We start from the raw sequence: 22,526 nt of genomic DNA, 5'->3' as shown, positions 1-22,526 counted from the left end.
CCATATGAATATGGTAAAAATCACATGACATACAGAAGTGAAGAGAAATGGTAAGGCGTCTGTATTGAGCAGGAGGAATCTGTATATAGCAGTTGCTTTATTTAGTCAACTCACGTCAGACGTCTCCAGACAATTATTTCCAACACAATAAATAGGATCTTAAATTAAATGTAAATAAAGGCAACAGGGCAGCCGGGGAAGAGATGCTCTGCGGAGTGTGTCCAGATTCATTGTTGTGCTAGGAAATGTCCCTCCCCATCTAATTGTAGCAGAAAGGCCAGAAGCTGTAAAATTGTATTTTCTTTACCTGTTATGTTAAAAGAAATCCTTGCTTGTGTATTCCTTCTAAGATCAGAGCTTTGTACACATAAGGAACAACATTGCATTTTACAACTTCTCAGCACAGTTTGTGAGAGGTTTCCTGATCAGTATTACTGCCTTCGAGCAGGAAAGGAGGATACTGTATTGTTAGGGCTTCCCCTTTGCTCGGATAGTCCCATGTGATGACAAGCCTGTTATTCTATTTTGCACCTCCGACCTCTTTGCTTTTCTTTGGGATTACAATCTGGGTAAGAAGCTCAGACTCCTACTTATCCCTGGCTTAACTGTAAGGCATAGAAAGCTAGCTCCCCATGAGCGCAGTGTATCATTTATCATTTTAATCTATTTTTATTTTCTGTATATTTTTTTTCCATGCATAATTATGAGGGTGACAACCTCACCTCCGACATATGTGCTACAGCAACCATATAGACATTGCAAACAATAGCGTTTATGAGAGATTTCAAGGCATGCTCTGTGTAGACGTCAATACGCAGAGAGGGGACGGAGATGGACAATGGTAATAATTGGAGATATGAGTTACAAAAAAGGAAAATGGGCCAGTGTAAAAGTTTGGGCACGCTGCATGGTTAGTCCTAGTAGCACCCCCTTTGGCAAGTATCACAGCTTGTAAATGCTTTTTCTAGCCAGCCAAGAGTCTTTCAATTCTTGTTTGAGGGATTTTCATCCATTCTTCCTTGGAAAAGTCTTCCAGTTCTGTGAGATTCCTGGGTCCTCTTGCATGCACTGCTCTTTTGAGGTCTAGAGGCCACAGATTTTCAATGGTGTTCAGATCAGGGGACTGATCGAGGAGACTACCTCGAAAGGGCCATTGCACCTTTCGAGGTAGTCTATTGTGGATTTTGATGTGTGTTTAGGATCATTATCTATTTGTATAAGCCATCCTCTTTTCAACTTTAACTAAAGTTGTTTACCCACAATTTTGGAAAGGTGTCAAAGATTTTGTTCCTCCCATTTTTGGGGTCTTGTGTGAATTTATGTCCCATTTGCCTTTTTTCTCTGTTTTTTTGTGTTGCTCCAATACAAATAAGGCAAATAAACATGTGTATAAAAAAACCTGTATAACAAAACCTGCACTTTCGCCCATGACTGTATGTCTTTACTCCTTGCTGCTCTTACCGTACCCAGAATCCCTGAGGAGGACATGAAATAGCTTGCTTGTATTGTATGCCAGAGTTCAAGAAGAATACCTATCATGCTCCGGAAAGCTGGGTGACGTGTGGAACCCTGTGTGGGCCTATCAAAATGGCGAGTGATGGCAGTGAAAAGTGTGGTGTAGATGTGAGAACTGGCTGTGGGGTGCGCTTAGCTTATTGCCTATTGCAATAGTTGAGTAGACTATTGAATATGGGCAGAGGAGACCCTTTACAGTAGCATCTGAGGCACGAGTGTTACGAGCAAGTGTTTGTGTTAATAATCATCTAATGTTATTATAAAAAAGTAAGAAAAATCACCAGGAATGAAAAAAACAATGTGTTTAGCATAAAAATATAGTTTAAAAGGTAGGTGCGTCTCTTCTGACACAGTCCCTTTAAGAGGCACTTTGCACACTACGACATCGCAGGTGCGATGTCGGTGGGGTCAAATCGAAAGTGACGCACATCCGGCGTTGCTGTCGACATCGTAGTGTGTAAAGCATTTTTTATATGATTAACGAGCACAAACGCGTCGTAATCGTATCATCAGAGTAGCGTCGGACATTCCCATGATTTGGGAAAGACTGATGTTACGACGTTGTTCCTCATTCCTGCGGCAGCACACATCGCTGTGTGTGAAGCCGCAGGAGCGAGGAACATCTCCTACCTGCGTCCTGCGGCTATGCGGAAGGACGGAGGTGGGCGGGATGTTTACGTCCCGCTCATCTCCGCCCCTCCACTTCTATTGGCCGCCTGCCTTGTGACATCGCTATGACGCCGCACAACCCACCCCCTTAGGAAGTAGGCGGTTCTCCGGCCAGAGCGACGTCGCAGGGCAGGTGAGTGCATGTGAAGCTGCCGTAGCGATAATGTTCGCTATGGCAGCGATCACAAGATATCGCTGCTGCGACGGGGGCGGGGACTATTGCACTCGGCATCGCAACAATAGGCTTGCGATATCGTAGTGTGCAAAGTACCCCTAACTGTTAGGTGGCATCTGCCATACATTTACAGCATTGGAGACGGGTCATGTTTAGGGCATATTTAGGAGCTAATCCCACTCCATATGCAGCCATTGTCAGCTGTATATTGCCATTGACAATCTGCGGCAACAGCCAAGATCAGAGATAACTTAGATGCTTTCATTGGCCACCATGGCTTCTAAAAAAACAAGTCGTCATACAGGTACTTAAATGGAAAGATAAAAAAAAAAGTTATAGCCCTTGAAATGCAAGGATGAAACAACTGAAAATCGCCACTATAACTGGCGGTAGCTCCTACCTGCTAATGATTACCTCTGCTTGCCATTGTAGTTTGAGTTTCGCTCAAGTTTTATTCTACAAGTCAGTCTCCTTTTATTTTGCCTCTGGAGTCACCCGAGTTCATCCACATCTCTGTACACCATTGTCATTTTACTCCTATTATCCTACTTAAAGGGATCCTGGGCAGCATAAAATATAGATATGCTCCCTCATTACAGAAAGCTAGGTTTAGCTCTGAAATCCTACAGCACAGAGACCGGGCACGGGAAGAGAATTCCACTCTGTGGCCTTCACCAACTTCTTCCTAATGGGCTCAGGTTCAACGACAGGTCGTTCCTAGACAGAAATAATGAGAGACTTGTCTTTCAAGTAGTGCTGAGCATGGAGAGGCTGGAGGGAGCCATTGTGGGTCTTTAAAAGGAACTTGTCACGTAAAAAAATGCTATTAACCTGCAGTTAGGGGGTTAATCAACAGGTTAACAATGTTCTGTCACAGTGCGACTGTAGCACTGAAAGCCTCTCTGCCAGTTGAAAATGGACATCATTCCTCCCGGCAGCCTTGGGCTTTCAGTCATAGAGGCGCGGCCAGCATGGTTTCAGTCACTGCTCAGTGAATAGTGAGAGGCGCATATAACCACACCCCCAGTACTGACTGACAGCCAGCTCTACACTGATGCAATGCCAAGTTGACCGTCAGTCAGAGCCACCGCTCACTATGCACCGAGCGGTGACTGAAGTTGCACCATCGCTGCCTCTATCACTGAAAACCTGAGGCTGCCGGGAGGAATAATGTTCATTTACTCCTGTCAGGGGGGCTCTCATTGCAACTGCTGCAGACTTCAAAATGCTATTAACCTTAAGATCAACCTCATGTCTGCAAGTTAATGGTGTTTTTTTACATGACACTTTACTTTAAAGGGAATCTGTCACCAGGTTTTTGCAACCCAATCTGATTGCTCACAATGTAAAGACAGAGACCCTGATTCCAGCAATATATCACTTACTGCACTACATTCTGTAGTTTTAAGAAAAACACAGTTTTATTAACTGAGTTCTCTTTACACCTTTGCATTTCAAGACCCATGTATTTTCCTCTCCCATTTTCTGGCTTATTTTTTAAGCTATTTTTTCTCCTCAATGCCTTTGAATGATATTGTGTCCAGAGTAGCCTGACTGATCAGTTCAGTTCTATCTATATTTCACGATAAATATTATTGAGATGTAGCAAATGTTAAAAATGTTTTCCGGAACTTTGGGGCTAAGAACTTAGCGTCAGGTAGTTGCTAACTATCTGCCTGTTCTGCTCCCCGACAATCATTACCAACTCAGAAGAAACATGGACCGCTCCTGCCGGAAATCTCCTGCTTCTGGGGACAAAATGTCGACAGAGTTGCTTCTTCGCTTCCAGTCTGTTCTGTCAAGAAGGCATTACAGCCGACGCCATGCTGACTGACAGCCTGTTCCCCACCAGCTACCTGCAGAGAGCCATTTGTCAATCAGCATGGTGTCGGCTGTGATGCCCTTTTGATTGGGCAGACCAGAAGTAAAAGATGTCAACTGACATGAGGTCAAATGAAGGTGGATAATTTCTCCAAAGCTAGAACACTTAGTCACAGGACAGAACAGTCAGGTAATTAGCAACCACCTGACATTAAGTTTAGTCCCATAGCAACAAAATCTTAAAGTCTCGATAATCTCTTTAACATTTATAGCACCACTCCAGTGTTCTTTTGTATTGCACCATTAGAGTGGTGCTTTAAATCTAACTTCCCTGACTCCTGTCTCATACTCACTCTTTGGCGGCTTCATCTTCTATCAACGCCGCTCCGGTGATTTGTGGCCTGCTGGCAGTTCCAGTGTTTCATTGAGCGTGCTGGAGATCACAGCTCAATACAAGTCTATGAGAGCCTCATTCTGGCTCTCCGCTGCATTGAGTGTTTATGAAGGTGTCGCGCCCAGGGAAGGGGGTACTCTGTCCCAGGCGGTTGCAAATGGGGATGTCACTCTGGTGGCCGTTGCCCGATCCCGTGCCCTGGGGCTTCTTTTGTAAAAGGGGGGTAATATTTACAGGGGAGATAAGAGTTAATGTTCGAGACGCCACCTGCAGGTTGCAATTAATGATGGAGAACTACCGCTGCTAAATGTGGGTACTCCCAGAGCTGGTGGTGATTGCAGCAATGGTGTTAGGCTCTCCGCAGGTAGGGCCGTGACTGGGAGATGTTACGGAGTAATAACAGAGACCACACCAGGTTGTCTTGAACAGTCTCTACTCACTCAAGTGTCTGAACCCTGATCCTAGTTTGCCCCCGAATTATTTGGTTTGGTGAAGTCCATGAAGGTCTCCTCGCTGGGCAGGTATTTATCAAGCCATGTAGAACTGGAGCCTGATGCCCCGTGCATGCTCTGGTCCCAACGGTATCTCCGGTACCTGACCTGGCGACCTATCTCCCGTGCCCCGGGGTCACCGCTGCACGGACCCAGCTCCTGCGCATCCGCACACCTCTTTGTGTGCCTCACTTCTCTAGACTGACTGCTGACCCCTCCCACCCGGCTGGCTAATCATGGGACTTGTTCCTTCCATGGCAACCATCCCCTTACATGGTTAACCCATTATGCCCGGTGTGGAGTGGAGAACTAGGAGTTTGGTTGTGCTTTGGTGGTATCGGCACTGGTACTCCAGGTCCCAGGGGGTAGGTCCTGCATCCCCAAGAGGATGCAGTTCCTTGTAGTGCCCTGAGTGGCTCAGGGGCGCTACATCGTAACGTCTGACTTCCAGCCAGACAGAAGTTAAGGGCACCAGATGGCGCCCCGAGGCAGGGGTGGTGCCAAAAAAGGATGAAGAGTATAATAATGGGGTTGGGGCGGCACAGAGGGCTTACATTTAAAGCACAACTCCAGCGCTGAAAAAAAAATGCTGGATTGGGGCTTAAACACATTTATGATATCATGAAACACCAAAAATGTTTAATGGCTTGCGCTCAGTTAAATGCGCTGCATCATCTTATGTTTTATTAGTCAAGTTAACATTAGCTACATCTGTATCTCAATATACATAAACAATGTAGTCAATTAGAATTCATGAAGATAAAGAGTCACTCATCTATTTTATAGCTATGTGCTCTCCTCCAGACAGTAAATTTGTATCCCTTTTCCATTAAGTACATTCAGAAAGATTCCCTATACCAGTTGGATTTTTGGAGAACCAGTGCTTTCAAGATATCAGTTCTCCCGAAATATCTGTTTTAGTAATTGCATATATAATATACATTACCTATGAAATGACAATCCTGGAATATATTTTCCTCTGTCTTCTTTCTGGAATTCTATGAAGAAGTGAAAACTCGGTATTATGGTACCTTTTCCATAGAGTTTACGCCTATGTAGTGTCTTGTCAAAACTGATAGGGTAATGTCCCCCAAAAAACCCAGGTATGTTATGAAGAATATAAGATTTTAATGACATGGCAAGAGAGGTAACGGCTTCCCTCTACGTAAAAAGCAATCATGGGTGGCGAGATCATTTTCTGCATACTCATGTATGTCACACAAGAATTGCACTGCATACATAAGATTTGGTGTTTACATCTCTTTCACATCATGGTATGCGGTTGTTCAAATATACAATTCGACATTTGCATGTTTGACCCACATATATATACTCACTAACTGGTAATATTTATTATAAGAGAGAAGAAATGTTTATATTTCTGTTTACTTTGGTTGTAAAGCATTTCCTCCTTAGGGAACATTGGGTTTTCCATTTTAGGTTGCAACTTTTAGCTTATCATTCCTTATAATAAAATGAAAACTCAGATTTGGTTGGAGACCTCCCAGATTCCTTTTTCGAAAATGAGATTTGATGAACGGGTGGTTCCCCCAGGCCATAGGTCTAATGGAATTGTTCCAATAGGTATGGCCAAGAATGGTAAGGAGCCATTACTGGGGTGAGAGGTTACCACCATTACTGGAGTGATAGCTTCTACCTAATGTTTCACCAATAACCTCCACCAACTTTGATTGACTCCTGAGCCTAAATTAGGAAATATATATTGAGTGATTAGGAGATTTATATACATTTTCATTCTACTTTATCAAGTCCCTTTGTCACCGATATCCTACTGGAGTCTTTCTTCATCCCCCTAAAGGGGTTTTCTGGGATTTTAGTCCACAAAATCTTCTTTTGGTAGTGGGAACAACGAACAAATACTTGCCTCTTGAACTTCCGATTGATTTAATAGTGACACACCATTAGTCCCTGTATTGATGAAACCCTGTCTATCAGTTACCTAAAAGAAGAGGGGGAATATGAGCACCACCTATAATTACAAGGAATTCTGTGCCAGATACCTAACATGTGGAGACTACAACAAAACAAGGTGGTATCCAAACGGCACCAGTCTGGTGTCTATACTGCTGCTCCTGGGATCCAAGACCATCGGGGTGCCTTATACTGTATAGAGGACTATGAAGAGTGCATTATATTATATCGAGGACTATGGGAAGTGAATTATACTATATGGAGAACTGTGGGGTGTGCATTATATTATATGGAGGACTATGTGGGTGCATTATAGTATCATGGATGGCACGGTGGCTCAGTGGTTAGCACTGCAGTCTTTCAGCGCTGGGGTTCTGGGTTCAAATCCCACCAAGGACACCATCTGCAAGGGGTTTGTATGTTCTCCCCGTGTTTGCGTGGGTTTCCTCTGGGTTCTCCGGTTTCCTCCCACACTCCAAAGACATACAGATAGGGACTTTAGATTGTGAGCCCCAATGGGGACAGTGTTGCCAATGTATGTAAAGCGCTGCGGAATATGTTAGCGCTATATAAAAGATTTGATTTGATTTTTTTTATGTGGAATACTATTGGGGGTGCATTATAATATATGGAGGACTATGGAGTGTTTATTATATTATATGGAAGACTATGGGATGTGCATTATACTGTATGGAGAACTATGAGGGTGCATAATTATATATGAAGGAATATGGGGGGGGTCTTTATATTTTATGGAGAACTATGGGGAGTGCATTATAGTATATGGAGGACTATATGGGGGCTATTATACCATATGGAGGCATATAGGGGATGGATTATATTATAAAGCAATATGGAACTTATTATACTATATGGAAGGCTATTTTGGGGTCATTATAATATTTGGAGGGCTATGTGGATGCCATTACAATAATTGGAAGGCTATGGGGAGTTTTTATGGATGTCTATTTGAGAGCTATTGCATGGTTTTCAAGCAATTATACAGTGTGAAGGAATTGTCCATTCTGATGAGCTATTGGACTGTATAGTCCCCATAGACAGTTCTTGCACAGAGGTCCCCTCCTGTCTGTGTCCACCAGAGAATTCCCTCGCCAGTCATTCGCCCACTCGTGAGATGTTGGTGCATTTGATCAGAAGTGTCCAGACACCCTCCACATTTGCATGGGTGCTGGGCTTGCAGTTTGCTGCTCTCGGATTTGGAGACAGAAGCCACTGACGGTTTTCTTCCGACATTTGTCCGGGCATTTCCTGCAGTTGCAAACTGCTCAGTCTTATTCATGTAAAGTTAAAAAAAGAAATCAAAGGCGCATTCCTGGTGATCGCCATGTTTGCTGTAATCTGCCACAGCCCGTGACCTCTGAACCCAATGAAAAGTGTTCAGGACGGGAAGGCGACACGCGTGGATGTGCATCTTCTGGATGGGGTCTCTGTGATCGGATGCATTCCCCTCCGCTTCCTGGAGCTATTGCCGGCAGCAGGCGCCGTGTATAGGCAGCGGCTGTGCATTCTCCCCGGCTCCTCCGCTGCATGTGACCTGCTGTAGCGACACCTCGCACCTGAGAGAGGAGCGGAGCTGCAGGACGGGTCCGAGCCATAGGAGGAATGGGAGAAGCTGCGGCGAGCGGCAGTCACAGGGCTCTGAACAGCGAGCACTGACGAGACAAGGATCCACGGGAAGCAGCAGCAGCACGGGTGAGTCCTGTCCCGGCTCCACAGCGGCGGCTGATCTCTGCCCTGTCTATGGCTCATCACTGTGTGCCCGGAGCAGCACATGCACTGTACCACCGGCTCCATTGTTTATCTCCTGTATATACAGTAATGTCTGCGGCCAGACACTTCTTGTGTCCCTGGAAACTTGTCCTGGTATGTGACCCCTGGGATGTGCTGTGATGTCCTGTGGGTGAAGCCGTGGAAATCAATAGATCTATGGGGGGCACGTGGGTGGGAAGATGTTCCGAGGGAACTTTAAAGACCACTGCAGTCATTCTCCAGCAGCACTGTATCTACCAGCAATGTGCGCTGCTTCGTGCTATTTAACTTATGGATCCCTCTGCTCTGTTATTAAAAAGTTTTCCTATTCTGTAGCTTTCAGGGGGAAAACAAAATATGGTAGATTAATGTAACTGATTTTGTGTTATTATAGTGATCTTATAGACATACTATTATCTGTTTCATTAAGCAATCCAATGTACAGTCAGATAGATAGATAGTAGATAGATGATAGTATATAATAGATACATGGATAGATAGATAGATAATAGATAGATAGCTGGATAGATAGATAGATAGATAATAGATAGATAGATAGATAGATAATAGATATATAGATAGATAGATGATAGATAGATGATAGATAGATAGATAATGGATAGGTAGATAGAGAGATAGATAGATAATAGATATATAGATAGATGATAGATAGATAGATAGATAGATAGATAGATAAATAGAGGGATAGATAATAGATAGAGGGATAGATAGATAAATAAAGGGATAGATAGCTAATGGATAAATAGATAGATAATAGATAGATAGTAAATGGAGGGATAGATATATAATAGATATATAGATGGATAGATGATAGATAGTATATAATAGATAGATTGATAGATAGATAATAGATAGAAGATAAATAGATAGAGTGATAGAATGATAAATGACAGATATAATGATATAAAGTTAACAGGTGGCTAGGAAGAAAAATGACAAATAGCTCACCAGATAGATGAATAGATGATTGATAGATAGATAGCTACTGTAGATAGATAGATAGATAGATAGAGATATAGATAGATAGATACTGTAGATAGATAGATAGATAGATAGAGGGATAGATAGATAGATAGATAGATACATAGATAGCTACTGTAGATAGATAGATAGATAGATAGATAGCTACTGTAGATAGATAGATAGATAGATAGCTACTGTAGATAGATAGCTACTGTAGATAGACACAGACAGACAGATAGATAGATAGATAGATAGATAGATAGATAGATGGACGGACAGATAGATAGATAGATAGATAGATAGCTACTGTAGATAGACACAGACAGACAGATAGATAGATAGATAGATAGATAGATACTGTAGATAGATAGAAAAATAGATAGATAGATGGATAGATAGATAGATAGATAGATAGATAGATAGATGGATAGATAGATAGATAGATAGATAGCTACTGTAGATAGATAGATAGCTACTGTAGATAGATAGATAGATAGCTACTGTAGATAGATAGATAGCTACTGTAGATAGACACAGACAGACAGATAGATAGATAGATAGATAGATAGATAGCTACTGTAGATAGACACAGACAGACAGCACAGACAGAAGAGGGCCCTAGGTGCAAGAGGAATATATGGGCCCTTTGCAGCCCAAGAGCTTATCAAAATGCAAAATTTCACTTGCTTTGGAAGTATAAATGGGCCTCCATACCTCTTGGGCCTCTGTGTGGCCGCACAGTTTAGACCAATGGTATGTCCGCCCCTGGGTAGATAGATAGATAGAGGGATAGATAGATAGATAGATACATAGATAGAAGGATAGATAGAGGGATAGATAGATAATTGATAGATAGATCGAGAGATATATAGATAAATAGATAGATGGATATATAGATGGATATATAGATGGATAGATAGATGGATAGATAGATGGATAGATAGAGAGAGAGATGGATAGATAGATAGAAGGATGGATAGATAGATGGATAGATAGAGAGAGAGATGGATAGATAGAGATAGATAGATAATGGATAGAGAGATGGATAGAGAGATAATGGATAGATAGATAGATAGATAGATAAATAGATAAATAAATAGATAGATAATGGATAGATAGATAAATAGATAAATAAATAGATAGATAATGGATAGATAGATAGATAATGGAGGATAAATGACAGATAAATACAGGGATAGATAGATAGATACGATAGATAAGATAGATAGATAGATGATAAATAACAGATAGATTGATAGATAGAACAATAGATGATGAATGACATAAATAGAGGGATAGATAGATAATAGATAGATAGATAATAGATAGATAGATAATAGATAGATGATAGAAAATGGATTTGACTGCAGATAAACCTAATTAGCTTATTTTTAATTCAGTGAGATGTTGCAATGCAGAGAAGAATGGCTCAATGACAATCTCTTCAGTTCCTATATACCAATCTGTCGTATATAGCGGTGGTAGCAGATGTAGTAATGCTGAGTCTATCATCAGATGTACCTGTGATCTGCCATAATGTGTTACCATTACCAGGGGTTTTGCATAGGACTATAGGTAAATAAACTGCATTAGTTGTCACCAGGCACAGATTACAGTTTTGTTGTTTGGGGGGTGTGAGGGGGAGGGGGGATTTGCTGTTTTCGATGCTGTGTTTTTGTATCCAAAAGTCTAAAAAGTATAAAGAAGGGGCTTATTTTTCTTGCATCCACCGTTGTGGTTTTGCATCAAACTAAACCGAATAGTTACTGGCATTATTTGTACAATGTATGTAGTGTCAGAGCCGGATCGTGCTTGTATAAGGAGGGGGAACGTGAGGCGCTTGTTGCATGGATGCCAGGCACACAGCAGAGGTGCCCGATCTCCAGATGTGGATCACCTTGTGGTGTAATCATTAGTAACTAGTGAATATATTCGGACATCTAATCATAGTGTGATCATTTGTGTGGCATTTCAGGGATTACTGGATCTCGGTTCTGGCTCCAGAGGTATTATGTACTGGCTTGTATTACATTGTGTTCAGTCTTTCTGCTGGGAAACGGAGATAAATATACCGTCCAGTAAAAACACTGCAGAATCCATCACAGCCATGGCTCCTGTGTGTATAGCTGGCATGGCCACAAATCAATACACAGCAAATATTTTCACAACGTACTGGATGTCTTTGTAATGATATCTGAACCGATCTACACAGATTATATGGTCCTGTCCCTATGGATCAGATTCTACGACACCTCTTTTAGGGCATCAGTTAGTGGGCATAACACTTATATCAAAAGGCATATTTTCTATGGAAGAAAAATAGTTTATATACATTATCAAGCTACTTAAAGGGAATCTTTCAACAGTTTTTTTACTACTTCATCTGAGACCAGCATGATGTAGGCAAGGAGATTCTGAGTCCAATGATGTATCACTTAGATTACTGGCTGCAGACATTCTGACACAATCCGAATTTTTAGATTTAGTCATGTAGCTGAGCCCAGGGAGCTGCCCTCATCTACACTAGGCTCTCAATAGAGATTGTACATTGACAGTAAGGTGTCAATCACAGCAGTACCTGTGATTTTCTAACCCTGTATTGATAAGGGCCCTGCTGCTTAAAGAAACATAGCAACTAAACAAAAGATCAGACTGTGACAAGACAGGCATGCCTGAACTTTCTGTATTAACCCTTGCCGCATGTTGGCTTCAGCTTACATGGCAAAAACCTGCTGACAGATTCATTTTAAGATGAAACAAGACTTTGTGATATTCGTCCTGTTATGTAGACCCTGGGGACATTCCTTAATTGTAGCTGATGTAGATAAGTATTGATCATTGATGAAAAGACATTGAAGGACATCCTATGGTAATGGCTCTGTAGTATACAGCATCAGGGTATCCCAATGATTTATAATTTGGTGTATGGACCATGAGTGCAGTCTGTAGCATTTCATCTAACACCTCCTGTAAATATCTCCAACCTGTTAATCTGCAGCTAAAGATAGATCCTGTTCAGCAAAAACTAATGGAGTTTTAGCACAAGAAGCTGAAGTGCCTGACACATTAATCATTTCCTAAAATGATTTCGTTGCCATCGCTTTGTTAGACACAAATTGCTTCTTAACGTGCACTGAAAGGGGTTAATAAGGCGCAGTTGTGTTTATTCTGGGAAACAATTCTTGTCAGTGCACAGCTCTCCAGGGAAATTGTGGAATAATGAATCGATAGTAGAGAACAAACAGAAGAAGGCTGTCCGGATGGCACCATGGCACCACCACTGGTGTCATTGGCAAGTCAGGTTCTTCTACCTTTGTGAGTGTGTTTTACTGATCAGGAGCAGTTTTCTAACTCTATGGTCATGAACGGCACATTGACCTCTCTGCCATATGGAGTCCCAGAGTGACTATTCGTAATATCCTGTTTCTCCTTTCACTTCCTAAATCTCTACAAAACTAAAAGCACCATCGTTCTCCTATCTCACTCAACCTCTTTCAGAACAAATTTTCTCAGTTGTTAACTCTACACTTTCCTATAACAAGTTGTTTGCTGCCTACATCTTCACCCATTACATCCAAGCCCTCTTGATGTCAGGTTTCCGGGTTTTCCAGTCCTCTTTTGAAAGAGCTTGCCCTCGGTTAACATGGAGTTTTATGTTCTGTTGCCCTACTTCCTGTCCAGCTGCTTAAAAGGCCGCCTCTAAGCCTAGTCCAGTGCCTGAGTATACTGCTTGCTGTGTGCTCCTGCTTTGCTGCTGCTGCTACTTGATTACCTTTGGATCCTCCTGAAAATCTACCGACCGACTCTGGACCATACCCGGTTTCTTCAAACTGTGCCCGGACTCCGTCTGCCGTCTTTGGTCAGCACGTCTGCCCGGTTTCTTCCGGTTCATAACCATTCTGGACTTTCATCCCGTACGGACACTTCTGGACTTTACCGCTTGCCCCTTGTGTCCCGGCTGCGGCGCATTTAGGCCTTCCGGGGTTGATTGCCGGACAGTCCCTGTATAGGGGTTCGCTCTGGTGGTCTCCCTGGGGGAGTCCGGTGCGTGGCCCCGGGAATCCCCTTCGCTCCGTTTCGGAAAGGTATTTTCATGTGTTTGTTATACTGTGTATTTCCGTTGTGTATCTACCGTGGTTACATATCATAAACATCTTGTACCACAAACTCGTCTCTGGCTGTCATTGCCCTAACGCTATCGAAATCCTCAAAACATACAATAGTATTACACTTGACCTCTGCTGCCTTCACCACCAATGATCCAAATACTGGAGAGACAAAATAGCACAAAATAGTTTCTTATCCAAGATTAGGTAAATGTACTAAGGTGGGAGGACTCACCTTGTGTAATTGGAGACTCACAACTACTGTATAAGCATATGCAGCTGCAGTAGACCCACAAGATGAATGTAATGGAGACGTGGAGAAATAGGATGAAATTGGACAAGTTCTTCCTTTCGTGATGTTATTGTAAGGCTATGTGCCCATGGGGACATTGTCCTGCGGATATATCCGCAAGACATTCCGCAGGTGCTCCCAGAAATCCGCAACAGAACTTTCTCTGTTTCAATTCTGCGGATATACAGCGGAATGTCGTGCGGATATGGTGAGGGCATTCTGCATTGAGGATACAGTACCATGGCTTCGGCACTGCATCCTCAATGCAGAACAAGTGCTGAGTGATCGGGGTGCTCATGCTTACCTCCATCATGCAGCACCTCGCTTTCCGGCGGCCGGGTCACTGTCAGGCAGCGTCTGGTTCACTGTGCTGGAGGTGGGCGGGCCTGAACTAGCTCTGGCTGTCACATGACCGGAGCTCGTGCAGGCCCCGCCCACCTCTTCCTTCCTGTACCTGGCTGGATCCACCGCGCTGCTGTACACCGGACGGAGAAAGTGACTCGGGTCTCTATCAAGGCAGGTAAGTATATGGGACCCTGCGGAGAAATCCGCAACAATAATTGACATGCTGCAGATTTTTCCGCACGAAAATCCGCACGATTTCTGCTGCGGAACAATCCGCAGCGTGGGCACAGCATTTCCCAAATGCCATAGAAATGGCTGGGGAGTAGCTGTGCTGCAGATTTCTCGAAAATCCGCGGCTTTTCCGCTAGAAATCCGCGGCAAAATCCGCGCATTTTCCGCAGCGTAGGCACATAGCCTTAGTCTACACATTTCAGAGAAATACCTTCTCCTTCTTCAGGAAGAAATCACAACATGTCCTGAAGAAGAACAAGAAGAAGGTCTTTATCTGAAATGCATAGACTTACAATAACATCACGAAAGAATGAACTTGTCAATTTTCATCCTTATAGCAGCGCGGTTTAACCCCTATCTCTCCATGTCTCCATTACAGCCTTCACCTCCAAAACATTTTGCTAATCAGATACTTCTACAACCTCAAGTCGACAAGTTCTTGTAGGTGTGCTCATCATCTCCCATCTAGACTGCTACAAGATCCTCCATTGTGTCTTCCCCTTCAAAACTGTTATTACCCTCAAACTGCTGTTCTGATAATACACCTTTCCTTCTTCCATATTTTTCACGATTTCATATACTAACAATGACATACATTGCATGGTCTATAAGTCTCCCTATGGCAACTTGGCACTCTCCATAAGGAGAAACTTTACCCCTAAGACTTTCTGTCAGAGCCTCTCACACAGCAAACCAGAGACAAATGACCGAAAACAGGTCTTGAAATGAAATTTTTGGTTTGGCTTCTTATTCTACGGTATACGGCAGTGGGTTGATATTGACTTTTAGGATTGCTACCTCCTGTAGGTGGTGATATAGTTGCTGTCCTCTTCTTCTCTTGAAGAGGCTATTTGCCCAATGACATACAAGGAAGTTCACAACCAGCCACTTATATTAGGTCTGATCCAAATGTGCCATTACCTCCCTACAAAGAAAATTGGGCCCATTTTTAACTCCTTTACAACTAATGACATAACTGTACTTCCTTGGTCGCCTGCCTCCAGTTACCGCGGTCTCTGGCGCCGAGTCCGCGGTAATACCCGCATATCCCTGGCAGTGAGCCCTCAGTAATCCCCACACATCTCTGCTGCTTTGATCAGCAGAGATGTGTGGCTAACAGGCACAGGTGGATCAGAGATCCACCCATGCCTGTTAACCCCTTAAGTCGCGCTCTAAAATACTGACAATGTGATTCAAATGGCCGCTGCATGTTGGTCACTGCGTTACTTCTCCAACAGCAGAGATATCACAATGGGTACAGGAAGTGGAGGTGGCTCTTTCAGATGAAAGCAAACAAGCCTCTTTAAAATGGCAACGGAAATACATGTTTGGAAGTGAAAGAAAGATCCAGCACCTAAAGTGCTGCTAGAATGCTGATGAACAGGTCCAGCCCACTTGAAAGAGTAGATGACAAGTAAAAAAGAATTGTAATACTTCCTGAACAAATTATATTGATTAGACAGACATGTGGGCTAAAAGCAATTTAACTTGTTGGGTGGGGGATGAGGAAGACCATTATTTCAGCTTTTGAGAACACTGACTTTTAAAGGGTAAACATGTGAGAGGGACATTACTTTTTACATGTTATCCTCTTAGAACATTGTGTCTGTAATAGTCAAGAGTAGCATACAATGTCAGGTACACATGGGCAGTGCACAATAGTTTTCCTCTTTCTGAAGATCCCTTGAAAAGCTCTTTGTGTGATAGCAGCGTGCTGAGTAATACTTTTTAACACTCTCGTATTGATTAGTTGTTCTACAGTCGCTGCGCTCATTCTATACTAATTCACAGCAGGAAAATGTCAATACAATTTCATCAGCAACGTGCAATTTGTTCTACAAAATCTGGATAAAAAAACCCAACTTATATTCATATTCAATTATTTATTCTATTGACCCTTACATCTAACTTGGTATTTCATCCAGCTTGAGCACCAAATAATACCAGTAATTAGTTTAATATATTTTTACATTTCCCATGATTGTTTTCAGAACTTGATAGATAGATAGATGATGGATAGATGGATAGATTGATAGATAGATAGATAATAAAAACAAGATAGCGATAGTTAAGGGGGTGTTACACGCAGCGATATCGCTAGCGATATCGCTGGTGAAAACACCCGCCCCCGTCATTTGTGCGTCACGTGCAAATCGCTGCCCGGGCACACAATATCGTTAGGAGCCGTCACACGGGACTTACCTGCCTAGCGACGTAGCTGTTGCCGGCGAACAGCCTCCTTTCTAAGGGGGTGGTTCGTGCGGCATCACTAAGCGGCCGCCCAATAGAAGCGGAGAGGCGGAGATGAGCAGGACGTAACATCCCGCCCACCTCCTTCCTTCCGCATTGCCGGTGGCCGCAGGTAAGTTGTACTTTGTCGTTCCCGAGGTGTCACACGTAGCGATGTGTGCTGCCTTGGGAATGACGAACAACTTGCGTGCTCTACAAGTAACGATTATTTGAAAAGGAACGACTTGTCAACGATGGACGATAAGGTGAGTATTTTCCATCGTTAACAGTCGCTCCTTGCTGTCACACGCAACGACGTCGCTAACGATGCCGGATGTGCATCACAGATTCCATGACCCCGGCGATATATCGTTAGATATGTCGTTGCGTGTAATGGGGCCTTTAGATAGATAGATGATAGAGATAGATAATAGATATATAATAGATAGATAGATAATAGCTACATGATAGATAGATAGATAGATAATAGATAGATGATAGATAGATGATAGATACATAGCTATATAGATAGTATAGGTAGAATGATAGATAGATTATATATAGATGATAAAGATAGATAGATGATAGATAAATAGATATATAATAGATAGATAGATAGATAATAGCTACATGATAGATAGATAAATAGATAGATAGATACATGATAGCGATAGATAGATACATAGATGGCATAGAAATCATATCACAGAGAACCAATGGGTGCTGCTGTATAAGTGCACCATAAATCACATTACTTAAATGCCACTGTCAAGGATTGACCACCTAGGTAAGAATGGTTGACCTCGGGGAGATCAACATTCAACACCGCGGAGACACCATCACATGTTTCTCAACGCAGTGACACTAGAACAAGGCCCCCTGGGAAAATATGCAAAACAAGAATGCCGCGGAGACACCATCACATGTTTCTCAACGCTTCCAGCAAACTAGCCAGGTCTTTCACCGGGAAGGAACAACCACGGGAAGGGCAGTCTCCAGTCAAGGAAACCGCCTATACCAAAACATGGCATCCATCCACAGACAGCTGTTTCGGGGTATTTGCCCCTCATCAGTGTGGAGTAGGAAACTGGCTAGTGGGGGCAATGCCCAGTAGAAGACTACATAGGTAAGGATGGTTGACCTCGGGGAGATCAACATCCAACACCGCGGAGACACCATCACGTGTTTCTCAACGCAGTGACACTAGAACAAGGCCCCCTGGGAAAATATGCAAAGCAAGCATTGACCACCGGCCTTTCAATGGTTAGCATAAATTTGACAAGCTCTGGTCACTGCTGTTACAGGAAAATGGTAACCGAGCTCCATAGCCCAGCACCCGATAGGTGAAATACTGTCACTATTACGGAAGGGAATAAAGACCCAAAATAGTAGGGATCATTGGGCTCTATGGGATATTTTGCCTTGGGACCCTTGAGCTTTAGGTTACAGGGTTTGTGTACTGCAGCATCTGAATGGCAATGGCCTCTTTCCCTCACGCTGCCCTGAATGTGTGGGAAATGACCTAGGATTTAATTTAACATAATAACTCAGACTCTCAGACACTAAGAGCATGGGAATTCTAGGGTCTGATTTTAGAAGCAAGAGTTATCCTCAGTCATTTTCCACACTGCTGGGTGAATAGGAGGAAAAGGCTATTGAATCTTTAAGACCACGTGCACACTTTGGGTATTTGGTGAGTTTTTACCTCAGTAACTAAAAACTGGTAATCAAAACCAGGAGTTGAACAATCAGGGGAAAGTATAATAGAAACACGGCACCACTGCCGTATGTATCACCCAGTCCTGGTTTGGGCTTACAAATACTGAGGTAAAAACTCACCAAATACTCAACGTGTATACGTGGCCTAAGACCGTTATGAGAATGGCCAGTCCATTCTTACTTCACATCGCAATGGAGTGATTACTTAATCCAAATTCATGCCTAATTGTCAATATTGTATTGATAGTATTTGATAAAGGGGTACTCCAGGAAGATAAAAAAGCATTTAAATTGACATAACTTCAAAAACTATAGAGGCTCCTGTTGTATTACTGTTTACACTGACCAGTGCCTTTTATAACTACTACCTGTGATGCTGCTTCTGAATGCTCCACTTCCCTGTGATGCTATGTCACAGCTCAGGGGCCGTGGCTTGCTTCTAAAGGCCCTGTCACACGCTACGATATATCTAACGATATATCGCCGGGGTCACAGAATTTGTGACGCACATCCGGCATCGTTAGAGATGTCGTAGCGTGTGACACCACCGAACGACTGTTCACGAGCAAAAATACCTTATCGTTGCTTGTTGATACGTCATTCATTTTCATAATGTCGTTCCTCCTTCTGGACGTAGGTTGTTCATCGTTCCCGAGGCAGCACACATCGCTACGTGTGACACCACGGGAATGACGAACACAGCTTACCTGCGGCCGCCGGCAATGCGGAAGGAAGGAGGTGGGCAGGATGTTATGTCCTGCTCATCTCCGCCCCTCCGCTTCTATTGGGCGGCCGCTGTGTGACGTCGCTGTGACGCCGAACGTCCCTCCCACTTCAAAAAGAGGATGTTCGCCGCCCACAGCAACGTCGTTAGAGAGGCAAGTATGTGTGACGGGGATTAACGACATTGTGCGCCACGGGCAACTAATTGCCCATGACGCCCAAACGACGGGGGCGGGTGCGATCGCTCATGCGATCGCACAATATATCGTACCGTGTGACGCCACCTTTACTCCTTATACAATCCAGCCCCCTGACCAAGGCTCATTCTTTGCACCCTCAGGGCTTGTTATTTGCTCTTGTTCCCCAAGTCTCCTGTTCCTGATTTTTCAAAGGTTTTATATCACATTCTTACCTTCTCTCCACAATACCTGATATGTCATTTATACGTTGTGAATTTTCAGGCAGCGAGCACAGAACTATCCATGTCCATACACATTAGGCACTGTCATGGCTCATTCTGTGCTCCCTGCGTACACCTTTACAGCTTGTATGTGACATGGCAAGGAGCATGAAATGAAAGTTAGGCAAGAACATGTGAAGCAGGAGTGAGACCAGCAACACTAACGAGTTGCAGGTGGCCAGAAACCCATGATCGAATAAGGAATAAAGAACAGCAGTGCTGATGAGGGCAAGCGATAATCCCTGAAAGGGAACGTTATAATGTGTACTCACATGGATAATTCTGCTTCACAGCTTGTATGTGACATTTCAGGGAGTGTGGAATGAAGCTATCCATGTGACATGCAAGCTATGAAAAATCAGACACGAATGGAGTGGATAGAAGAGCAGAAAGCCACCTTTGAGGGTACAAAAAATGATCCTTGGTCACAGGGTTGGCTTTGATAACAAGCAAGAAGCAAGCCAAACCAGCTGATTTGTGATTGCAGGAAAGGAGGCAGTGTCAGGGGGTTGGCTTGCATAAGAAGGAAAAAGTGAGCGAGACCCCTGATCTGTGACGTAGGGTCCCAAAAGGATCGGGGAACACTCAGAAGTGGCATCAGAGGCACAGTGAGTATTTCTAAACAGTACATAAAATATCAATTGAAAACATTAATGTGAATATGAGCTTATATTGTTGTTACATCTATGTAAATACATTTCGAGTTCCCTGAAGTACCCCTTTAAATTGTATTAAATATTGCACTTTGCACTCAGTTTTTAAGTGTCTTATGATCTTTTAATTTATGAAATGTTTAGTGAGTGCGTGACCCATTCCACTGTCTATTTTCAGATGGATTCTGAGTTGCTAGGTAACAACTTTTTTTGAGAGTTTTTTGGTTTATCAAATGTTTGTCCTTGGAAAAATGTGACTGAATCAAACATATATGTTTCCAATGTGATGTTGATAAGGCATTCTACATACAGTTAGGTCCAGAAATATTTGGACAGTGACACAATTTTCGCGAGTTGGGCTCTGCATGCCACCACATTGGATTTGAAATGAAATCTCTACAACAGAATTCAAGTGCAGATTGTAACATTTAATTTGAAGGTTTGAACAAAAATATCTGATAGAAATTGTAATATTTCTTTACAAACACTCCACATTTTAGGAGGTCAAAAGTAATTGGACAAATAAACCAAACCCAAACAAAATATTTATATTTTCAATATTTTGTTGCGAATCCTTTGGAGGCAATCACTGCCTTAAGTCTGGAACCCATGGACATCACCAAACGCTGGGTTTCCTCCTTCTTAATGCTTTGCAAGGCCTTTACAGCCGCAGCCTTCAGGTCTTGCTTGTTTGTGGGTCTTTCCGTCTTAAGTCTGTATTTGAGCAAGTGAAATGCATGCTCAATTGGGTTAAGATCTGGTGATTGACTTGGCCATTGCAGAATGTTCCACTTTTTTGCACTCATGAACTCCTGGGTAGCTTTGGCTGTATGCTTGGGGTCATTGTCCATCTGTACTATGAAGCGCCGTCCGATCAACTTTGCGGCATTTGGCTGAATCTGGGCTGAAAGTATATCCCGGTACACTTCAGAATTCATCCGGCTACTCTTGTCTGCTGTTATGTCATCAATAAACACAAGTGACCCAGTGCCATTGAAAGCCATGCATGCCCATGCCATCACGTTGCCTCCACCATGTTTTACAGAGGATGTGGTGTGCCTTGGATCATGTGCCGTTCCCTTTCTTCTCCAAACGTTTTTCTTCCCATCATTCTGGTACAGGTTGATCTTTGTCTCATCTGTCCATAGAATACTTTTCCAGACCTGAGCTGGCTTCATGAGGTGTTTTTCAGCAAATTTAACTCTGGCCTGTCTATTTTTGGAATTGATGAATGGTTTGCATCTAGATGTGAACCCTTTGTATTTACTTTCATGGAGTCTTCTCTTTACTGTTGACTTAGAGACAGATACACCTACTTCACTGAGAGTGTTCTGGACTTCAGTTGATGTTGTGAACGGGTTCTTCTTCACCAAAGAAAGTATGCGGCGATCATCCACCACTGTTGTCATCCGTGGACGCCCAGGCCTTTTTGAGTTCCCAAGCTCACCAGTCAATTCCTTTTTTCTCAGAATGTACCCGACTGTTGATTTTGCTACTCCAAGCATGTCTGCTATCTCTCTGATGGATTTTTTCTTTTTTTTAAGCCTCAGGATGTTATGCTTCACCTCAATTGAGAGTTCCTTAGACCGCATGTTGTCTGGTCACAGCAACAGCTTCCAAATGCAAAACCACACACCTGTAATCAACCCCAGACCTTTTAACTACTTCATTGATTACAGGTTAACGAGGGAGACGCCTTCAGAGTTAATTGCAGCCCTTAGAGTCCCTTGTCCAATTACTTTTGGTCCCTTGAAAAAGAGGAGGCTATGCATTACAGAGCTATGATTCCTAAACCCTTTCTCCGATTTGGATGTGAAAACTCTCATATTGCAGCTGGGAGTGTGCACTTTTAGCCCATATTATATATATAATTGTATTTCTGAACATGTTTTTGTAAACAGCTAAAATAACAAAACTTGTGTCACTGTCCAAATATTTCTGGCCCTGACTGTATGTGGCTAGTCAATGTGTAATGTAGTGTAAGCACAGTGCCGATGGTATTACTGATATTATTGTT

General features: G+C 42.9%; 1 protein-coding gene across 5 annotated transcripts in view; it reads left to right on the top strand.

Annotated features, from left to right (window-relative positions):
• Positions 1-22,526, top strand: part of ARHGAP24 (Rho GTPase activating protein 24) — a 1,297,893-nt gene that overhangs the window by 1,063,639 nt on the left and 211,728 nt on the right. Inside the window, exon 1 of one of the 5 annotated variants that reach the window (XM_075351904.1) lies at positions 8,628-8,710. The exons of the other annotated variants lie outside the window; for them this stretch is intronic. The gene's annotated coding sequence lies outside the window, so the exon portion shown is untranslated. Of the gene's footprint in view, positions 1-8,627; positions 8,711-22,526 lie in introns of those variants that run through there. 5 annotated transcript variants of the gene reach the window in all.

This window comes from Anomaloglossus baeobatrachus, chromosome 1 (assembly GCF_048569485.1).
Source record: "Anomaloglossus baeobatrachus isolate aAnoBae1 chromosome 1, aAnoBae1.hap1, whole genome shotgun sequence".
In the NCBI taxonomy this organism is placed as follows: Eukaryota; Metazoa; Chordata; class Amphibia; order Anura; family Aromobatidae; genus Anomaloglossus; species Anomaloglossus baeobatrachus.
This window is presented reverse-complemented; position numbering and strand designations above follow the sequence as displayed.